The sequence below is a fragment of the Somniosus microcephalus genome, chromosome 13 (assembly GCF_052327205.1).
Source record: "Somniosus microcephalus isolate GS21.2 chromosome 13, FLI_Smic_1.0, whole genome shotgun sequence".
NCBI classification, from domain to species: Eukaryota; Metazoa; Chordata; class Chondrichthyes; order Squaliformes; family Somniosidae; genus Somniosus; species Somniosus microcephalus.
Window position 1 is genome coordinate 41,456,193 of NC_140999.1, and position 10,085 is coordinate 41,466,277.

The following is a 10,085-nucleotide window of genomic DNA, read 5'->3' on the forward strand; positions in this document are numbered from 1 at the left end:
GAGAGTGGGGGAGAGAGAGAGACTGGGGGAGAGAGAGATGGAGAGAGAGAGAGAGACTGGGGGGAGAGAGAGACTGGGGGAGAGAGAGACTGGAGGAGAGAGACGGGGGAGAGAGAGAGACTGGGGGGAGAGAGAGAGAGAAACTGCGGGGAGAGAGAGAGCGACTGAGGGGGGAGAGTGACGGACGGGGAGAGCGAGAGAGAGAGACGGGGAGAGAGAGAGAGAGACGGGGAGAGAGAGAGAGAGACTGGGGAGATAGAGAGAGAGAGACCTGAGGGGGGAGAGAGAGAGCGACTCAGGGGGAGAGAGAGAGACTGGGGGAGAGAGAGAGAGACGGGAGAGAGAGACAGAGAGAGAGAGAGTAGAGACTTGGGGGAGAGAGAGGAGAGAGACTGGGGGGGAGAGAGAGAGAGACGGGGAGAGAGACTGGGGAGAGAGACGGGGGAGAGAGAGAGAGAGACTGGGGGAGAGAGAGAGAGAGAGAGAGACTGGGGAAGGGAGAGAGATAGAGAGACTGGGAGACAGAGAGAGAGAGAGAGATAGAGATGGGGAGCGAGAGAGAGATTGGGGAGAGAGAGACTGGAGGAGGGAGAGACTGGAGGAGAGAGAGAGACGGAGAGAGAGAGAGACTGGGAGAGAGAGACTGGAGGAGGGAGAGTCTGGAGGAGAGAGAGAGACTGGAAGACTGGGGGAGAGAGAGAGACTGGGAGATAGAGAGAGAGAGAGAGACTGAGGGGGGAGAGAGAGAGATGGGGAGAGAGAGAGAAACTGGGGGAGAGAGCGAGAGAGACTGGGAGACAGAGAGAGAGATAAAGAGACGGCGAGAGAGAGAGGAAGAGGCCCGGCCCGAGTCATCCCAGCTGAGTAGGCTGGGCACAGTGAAAGCCTTGATTTCTTTATGACAGCACAAAAACTGCTCTGACATCATAGCAGCTCTTCGACATCATAGTCACTCAATGCTAATGAGGGCATAATGAGTGGAATTTTGAATGTTTTTTGGATACCGTCGGCACGATTTGTGTTGCACCGAAAAGTAAATACGCTTATGACCGTTCCGGAATCGTAAGCTTTCTTTTGATGTAACACACGTGTAGGTACGCTCTATAACTTTTGCGTGTATAGAGAACGGACAGACAGACAGACAGAAGAGGTCTTTTATATATATAGACTAGCTGGGGTGAGCCCGGCGTTGCTGAGGCTTTTTCGAGGGCATGTTGTTGTTGGAAGAGAGAGAGAGAGCGAGCGGGGGGGGGTGGGGGGGCGGCAGAGAGAGACTGGGGGGGGGGGGAATTATCCACTTCTAACTTTTTTTAAATGTTAAAGTGAACAAAACAAAGATTGCCGCTCTCACAAAAGGCAAACCTGAAATAAAGATGAACAAATTAAAGTTGCTTAAAAATTTTAATTTTTTATGAAAATAGATAAAATGGACACTGCAAAAAATTTAAAATAGTTTTTCAGGGTCATAACCTTTGCTTAGCAGTCAATACGCTGTTTGATTTTTTAGAGATTTCACTGATGCCGGCTCTGTTTGTGGGGGGGGGGGGGGGGGAAGGAAGCACAGTGCAGCCGGTGGAGGAGCAGTGAATGACAGATTGCAACATCGGGATTTCCGCAATAGGTTGCACATACGCCAAATCCTGAAATTGCAGTCAGTTTCAAAAGCAAAATGACGGCAAATGCTACCGCAAATTCTGGGCCAAAGTTTGGCTTAATCACCGCCCCGCCGCCGAGCCCCGCTCTCCGAGCCCTGCCCCCCCCCCTGGCCGAGAGCCACGCTCTCCGAGCCCCGCCCCCCCCGGCCGGAATTCCGCCGATTGCGGCTCTGGTTGCCGGGGTAACCCTGCCGCCCCGCACTGCCGAGAGCCGCGCTCTCCGAGCCCCGCCCCCCCGGCCGAGAGCCACACTCTCCGAGCCCCCGCCCCCCCCCCCCCGGCCGCATCTCACCTGCTCCTGCTGCGCACGCACCCTGACCCTCGTGGCTGAGGCCGTTGCCCCGGGTAACGTGACGGGGGGGGGGGGCGGTGGATGAGGAGCTTAGCAGAAGCCCTAGCTCGGGCCTGGCTGGGCAAAGAAAGTCCCAGGCTTTCAGGCCTAACAAAAAAACGGGAAAAGGTAGGAAAAAGAATGTACAGTTTAGAAAAAATATTTACAAATGAATGAAGTTTTTTTTTAAAACAATTTAATAAATTCAATTTTATTTTGCTGGAAATGTATATTTGAAAAGAAAGACGCAGAAAGCAGGAAAAAGAATGGAAGCAAGATGGCGGCCACTCACCTCGGTTCAGAAGGATAAGGCCCCGCCCACACACGCACCGATTGGTCGACTGGTCAGGTCACCGAAGCGTAGGGATTGGTCAATCGTCGAGTCACTCGACACTCAACTGTAGGACGGCACGCACCAGGAACCCGCCGCCGTCCGATTGGTCGACCTCAACGTCACCACGAGTCGCTAATGAGATGCTAATGAGCGGAACGCTGAACGTTTTTCAGATACCGCGGGCGCAGTTTTTGTCCGGCCGAAAGGTAAATACGCCTATGACCGGTCCGGAATCGCAAGCTTTCTTTTGAGGCGACGCGCGCGTCAGTACGCTCTGTAACTTTCAAACGTATAGAACACGGACAGACAGACATCGGGACAGACAGACATCGGGACAGACAGACAGAAGAGCCGCTTTATATATATAGACTAGCTGGGGAGCCCCGCGGTTGCGAGGGCAATTTTGGGGTGCTTGGTCTCCCTGCCCCTGTGTGGTCCCCCCTCTCCCTGTCATGTCCTCTCCCTGTCCTATCCCTCCCTCCCCTCTCTCCCTCCCCCCTCCTCTCCTCCCTCCCTCCCTCCCCTCCTCTCCTCTCCCCTCCTCTCCCTCCCTCCCCTCCCCTGTCTCCCTCCCTCCCTCCCCCCACCCCCTCCCCTCCCCTCGCCCACCCCCACCCCTCCCCTCCGCCACTCCCCTCTGTCCCTCTCTCCGGCCCCTCCCCCTGCCTAGCGCCTGAGGTCCGGTGCCGTTGCGATAGCGGCCGTGCGGGGCCTAGCGCTTAAGGCGCGGTCGGGTTCTGAGGCCGGGACGGACCGGAGCTGAGGTCCCCCGCGTATCGCGCGGCTGATGGACGGCCGCTGCGGGCGGGGCGGGCGGCGCATGCGCGGTCAGTGCGGGCAGCGCGAGGCGGCCCGCGGGGAGCAGGCAAGGGCGGCTTGGCGGCTGTTAGCGAGCGGGGAAAACTTCGGGCGGCCCGCCCGCGCTCCGTCCGCGACACCGTGAAACCTGAGAGGGGGAAGTAGAGAGAGACAGAGAGGGAAGAGGAGAAGGAGAGAGAGGGAAGAGGAGAGAGGGAAGAGGAGAAGGAGAGAGAGGGAAGAGGAGAAGGAGAGAGAGAGAGGGAAGAAAGAGAGAGAGAGAGAAATTTTTTGAGCTTCAGGCCCCGAGTCCCCCCCTGCGCGAGGGTGAGGAGGAGGGGGGGGGGGGGGTTGCTAAACACAATATAAAACTCAAATAAATTGTTAATTAATTCCCTAACACATAATTCAAATATTTACCTTACTTCCCTAACACACTGAAAGTGTGGGGAAAAAATCATGAAAATCAAGATGGCGGCCACTCACCTCAGTTCAGAAGGATAAGGCCCGCCCACACACGCACCGATTGGTCGGACCCGGTCAGGTCACCGAAGCGTAGGATTGGTCAATCGTCGAGTCACTCGACACTCAACTGTAGGAAGGAACCCGGCGCTTGGTCTCCCTGCCCCGTGTGTGTCCCCCCTCTCCCTGTCATGTCCTCTCCCTGTCCTATCCCTCCCTCCCTCCCCTCCCTCCCTCCTCTCCCTCCCCTCCCCTCCCCTCCTCTCCCTCCCCTGTCTCCCTCCCTCCTTCCCCTCGCCCCACCCCCACCCCTCCCCTCCCCCACTCCCCGCCTCCCCCCACTCCCCTGTCCCTCTCTCCGGCCCCTCCCCCTGCCTAGCGCCTGAGGTCCGGAGCTGAGGTCCCCCCGCGTATCGCGCGGCTGATGGACGGCCGCTGTGGACGGGCGGGGCGGCACATACGCGGTCAGTGCGGGCGGCGCATGCGCGGTCAGTGCGGGCGACGCGAGCCCCCCCGCGATTTCCCGAGGCTCGCCGCCCCCCGCGATTTCCCGAGGCTCTCCCCCCCCCCCGCGATTTCCCGAGGCTCTCCCCCCCCCGCGATTTCCCGAGGCTCTCCCCCCCCGCGATTTCCCGAGGCTCTCCCCCCCCCGGCGATTTCCCGAGGCTCTCCCCCCCCCGCCGATTTCCCGAGGCTCTCCCCCCCCCCCTATTAAATTGTTATTTAATTCCCTAACACATCATTAAAATATTTACCTTAGTTCCCTAACACACAGAAAGTGTGGGGGAAAAAATTGTGAAAAATCAAGATGGCGGCCACTCACCCTCGGTTCAGAAGGATAAGGCCCACCCACACACGCAACCGATTGGTCGACCGGTCAGGTCACCGAAGCGTAGGATTGGTCAATCGTCGAGTCACTCGACACTCAACTGTAGGAAGGAACCCGCCGTCCGATTGGTGGACCTCGACGTCACACGGTTGCTAATGAGATGCTAATGAGCGGAACGCTGAACGTTTTTGGGATACCGCGGGCGGGATTTTTGTCCGGCCGAAACGTAAATACGCCTATGACCGGTCCGGAATCGCAAGCTTTCTTTTGAGGCGACGCACGCGTCGGTACGCTCTGTAACTTTCAACGTATAGAGAACAGACAGACATCGGGACAGACAGACATCGGGGACAGACAGAAGAGCCGCTTTATATATATAGATAAAACATATAATTTCAAAAAAACAAGCTTAGAATTACTCTGTAAAAATAGTGCAACTGCAAGAGGCTAAAAGGATTTTAAACTTGAGATGGGTTCACTTTTGTAACATGGATATCTAAAGCATGTCTTGTATGTGCCAAAGCTGCTGAATAACCTGCATTTCTTGTACGGACCTGAGTTGCATACAGTGAATAACCTGTGTTTCTTGTACGGACCTGAGTTGCATAGTGAATAACCTGTGTTTCTTGTACGGACCTGAGTTGCATACAGTGAATAACCTGTGTTTCTTGTACGGACCTGAGTTGCATACAGTGAATAACCTGTGTTTCTTGTACGGACCTGAGTTGCATACAGTGAATAACCTGCGTTTCTTGTACGGACCTGAGTTGCATACAGTGAATAACCTGCATTTCTTGTACGGACCTGAGTTGCATACAGTGAATAACCTGCGTTTCTTTGTACGGACCTGAGTTGCATACAGTGAATAACCTGCGTTTCTTGTACGGACCTGAGTTGCATACAGTGAATAACCTGCGTTTCTTGTAAGGACCTGAGTTGCATACAGTGAATAACCTGTGTTTCTTGTACGGACCTGAGTTGCATACAGTGAATAACCTGTGTTTCTTGTACGGACCTGAGTTGCATACAGTGAATAACCTGTGTTTCTTGTACGGACCTGAGTTGCATACAGTGAATAACCTGTGTTTCTTGTACGGACCTGAGTTGCATACAGTGAATAAACCTGTGTTTCTTGTACGGACCTGAGTTGCATACAGTGAATAACCTGTTTCTTGTACGGACCTGAGTTGCATACAGTGAATAATCTCATACAGGCCTGATCTGAAACTGTTACCCATAATGATCTGGGGCAGACGCTTCCAGTACCCATTTAGATTAGAGGTTGTGAGGAGGCAAAGTCATGGATACACAACATGAGGTGGTATGGCCAGGCCTCCAACCAGAAGGGTGGTAACTAGTTTAATTAGCAACTCTACCGACCAACTCCTGAAAGTGGTAGGGATTGGCGGTCGAGCTCCCCACTTTCTGTGGACACGGGACAAAAGAAGGGTGAAACGCATATTCAGTGTCCGTTCCAACAAAGGCTGCCAAATGTGGCAATCCCTTTAAGAAAGCTGTTGTAGGGCGAGGCTTCAAAGAAAAATGACAGTCCAAGCGAATGTTGTTTAGCCCACTAAAAAGGGCAGTGTGGCATATTTTTTATTATTTTTCTTACATATGAGGAGAGACTGAATTTAAGTTGTATTAAGGTGAAATTTTCTGTAACCGTTACTCTGTACATTTACTTACTGACTCTAAAATAAACCAGCTCATCCACACTGCAGTTTCTGTCAAAGATGAAACAAATGAGTGCTGAGAGACCTTGAGTAACCAGATTCCTATCTAGCCTTGTCTCACTAAAGCAATACTCAGTTTTCTTTTCAGAAGTTGGAGAGGCACACATGAGGGCATGCGTGAGGATCATGATCTCCAGTTCTCGTACCTAACCAGTGCTCCATCATATTGGGAATAAAGAAAAAGCATCCGAGCCTGCAAAGTAATTGTTTTTCCCCAACTAGGGCCATTTCATACAGCTTCCAGGGACATTTGCTCCCACACTCTAATCATTATACAGTCAATAATTATTAAATGGTTAGCTAATTGCCCACACCATCACCCCCACTGTGGCCTTTGTACTGTTTATCAACTTTGTAAAATTCATACAATACATGTACAGAGTAGTAAGATAATATTACTGGGGAAAACAGAAGTAAGGAAAGGTTTTCTTCTGGGTAATCAGCTTTACTGCTTGTTTGAGCTGCTACAGTACAAGTACTGATTCATTTCAAAAGCAAAATACTACGGATGCTGGAAATCTGAAATCAAAACAGAAAATGCTGGAAATACTCAGTAGGTCAGGCAGCATCTGTGGAGAAAGAAAGTTAACGTTTCAGGTCGATGACCTTTCATCAGAAAGCTAATGGGTAAATGCACCCAGCCATACTGACCAGGAAAGTCACAGGTTCGAGCCTGGACTATGTTGTCTCAACCAGAGTGCAGTTGGGACAGGATTCCTACTCTTGATCGCTAACCGGTGGTGCCTGCAGGAAACAGAATGTGTGTGAGCACTGCAACTTTAAGGAGGCATTTTAAAACTTTACTTCCATCTTAATAAGTCTCTGTACTATCTTCTATTCCCCTTGGAGTCTGGGCGGGTAATGTTGCCTCAGTACCTGCAAATGCTATTTTGGAATGGCTTTCCATCAACTGGATGAGAATGGCCTGAGAAAGGACTCCCCTCTGACTGGGGCAGAATCACAGACATAGAGGTGCGCACTCCCATTCTACATCCATCATCCTGACACTCGTAGACTCTCAGGTATATTATGCTGTGCTTAGCCACTTGAGAATAAATTCTCCGATCCCAGCAGAAAATTATGAACGATGGGAGCACGGGTTGGAGAATGAGGGCTATAGTGTTGTAGCCCTATCTTTGACACGAGATCTTTGATTGTAGCTTTCTGCTAAGATGTTGGATGGATGAATTCACCCTATGGTGCCGTGCTGTCAATCAAAACCACTTCTGGAAATTAGAAATATTATTGGTGCCAATACTAATCCACTATGCACCTCCTCCCCCCACCCCCAACATAACTGCTCTAACAAACACCTGTTGTTTTCTACCCTTCACCCAATATCTTTATCCATTTCCAGGTTTTCTTTGAATCCACACAGCTTTGAGCTTGACTAATAGCCTTTCATGTGGAACTTTGTCAAATACAAGATACAACATATTGTAGGACATTTCACAATCCAGTCGGAATGTCACTTCCTCAAATAGGTCAGGGAGGTTGGTCTGGCAGGATGTGTTCTTTGTGAGCCCATGCTGAATGTTGTTTGCTAGGTTACAATTGTACACATACTCGAGTTTACTCCTGATAATCAATTCAATTAGTTTACACAGGACTGAAGTAAGACTAATGGGTTTGTAGTTGCATGTCTCTGTTTCATTGTTTTTGAATGTGGGCACCATGTTGGTCTGTTTCCAATCTACTGGCACTACTCACAAATAGAGATTTAATAAATGTGTACTGTACAGTGTGCTTATTTTTCCCATTCGGCAGACTAATACCACATATTCTTCCAAAGTCAGGACACGCTTGGAGCCTTTGAAGCTCATTTTTAGATTTGTTTCATGTTTATTGCCTTTGTGGAGTTAAAAAAAATCACCATTAGATCTGAAAAGAGAAGAGAAAGGATGGGGCAGGGAGTGTGATGGTGGCTTGAGTTCACTGCTGAAGAAAATACAACAGAAACCTTATTAATTGTTGCATTGTCACCAGATGCAAAATATACAGGTTTACAGTTTAGAAATGCCTGGACACACCATCCAAAAATACCTTTAAAATCCTGCTCAAGATCGAATTTATCAATGAAGCTTTTGATAACCTCTCCTATCTCTTGCACCCTGGCTCCTTGCCCATTCTTTTAACCCTATGTTTCTCTTCCCACCCTGTAAAGTACTTCGGGACACCTCTTACAGAAAGTAGGGAAGTCAGGGCCAGAGGGATCTCCTGGACTAGTTTCAATTGCCTAGATGGGTCAGAGAGGAATTTCCCAGATTTTATTTCCCTAAATTGGCCTGGGTTTTTTAATGTTTTTTTTTGCCTCTCCCAGGAGAGCACATGGTTGTGGGTGGGGTGGAGAGTATATATTGTGATACACAAGGTATGGTAGGGGGTCCGAAATAACAACAGAAAATGCTGGAAAAACTCAGCAGGTCAGGCAACATCCGTGGAGAGAAATTTGAGTTGACGTTTCGGGTTTGACCCTTCTTCAAAACTGGAGAGAAAAGGAACTAGATCGAAGGCAGGGCTGCGATCGGACAAAAGAATAAAAGAACCAAAAGAAGTAAAAGAGATTAGAAGCTAGACGAGATGGTAATATGCTGGGATTAGGTGTAAAGTGTACTGGCAGGGCAAAAGATAGCTGCCAGGTGTGAGAGAGAAACAAAAGGAAAGGGGGGGGGAGGAAAGGAGTGGAAAAATATAAGTAAAAATGAAATAGGGGCCGAGGTTATGATCTGAAATTGTTGAACTCGATATTGAGACCGGAAGGTCCTTGGCCTCTTGTACTGTTCCACGGAAGCTCAACGTAAACTCGAGGAACAGCACCTCATCTTCCGATTAGGCACTCTGCAGCCTTCCGGTCTCAATATCGAGTTCAACAATTTCAGATCATAACCTCGGCCCCTATTTCATTTTTACTTATATTTTTCCACTCCTTTCCTCCCCCCCCCCCCCCCCCCTTCCTTTTGTTTCTCTCTCACACCTGGCAGCTATCTTTTGCCCTGCCAGTACACTTTACACCTAATCCCAGCATATTACCATCTCGTCTAGCTTCTAATCTCTTTTACTTCTTTTGGTTCTTTTATTCTTTTGTCCGATCGCAGCCCTGCCTTCGATCTAGTTCCTTTTCTCTCCAGTTTTGAAGAAGGGTCAAACCCGAAACGTCAACTCAAATTTCTCTCCACGGATGTTGCCTGACCTGCTGAGTTTTTCCAGCATTTTCTGTTGTTATTTCGGATTTCCAACATCTGCAGTATTTTGCTATCGTATGGTAGGGGGTCGTTCAGCCTGACTACCTGCCTCTCTTCCGCGGCCACGTTCTCGCCCAGGTGGCCCTGGAGATGGAGCACCAGTGGGCGCCACGGGGACTGGAGTGCATCATCACCCCGGCCAATGAAATTTTAATTTAATTTGTTAAGGTTTATTTAAAGTTTTATTAGTTACAGTCATTTTGTTTAATCACCTATCCAAAAGAATACACAAGGTATGGTAGGGGGTCGTTCAGCCTGACTACCTGCCTCTCTTCCGCGGCCACGTTCTCGCCCGGGTGGGCACCGCAGGGACTGAAGTGCATCATCACGCCTGGGAATAGAATTTTAATTTAAGTTTCATTTAGTGGTTTTTTAAGTTAGTTTATGGTCCATACAAAAGAGTACACAAGGTATGGCAATTGTGTGGGGCAGGCTGGATGGACCAGAGAGTCTTTACCTGTCGGTATGTTTTCTCTGTTGAAAGTGCTATTTAACGGCAAGTTGTTCGCTCTTGCGCGGCCCAAAACCGGACAGGTGCCAACAGGGCTTGCCCGGAGAGTGCCGGGCGAGGGATGGGCAGCGCCGGGGAAAGGACTTGGTTATTTCACTCTGGCGTGCAATGTGGCCCCAATTGAGCCCCACAGACACACTGCAGAAAAGCGGGGCGGTCCGTCCGAACTAAAATGCTGAGGCGAGGC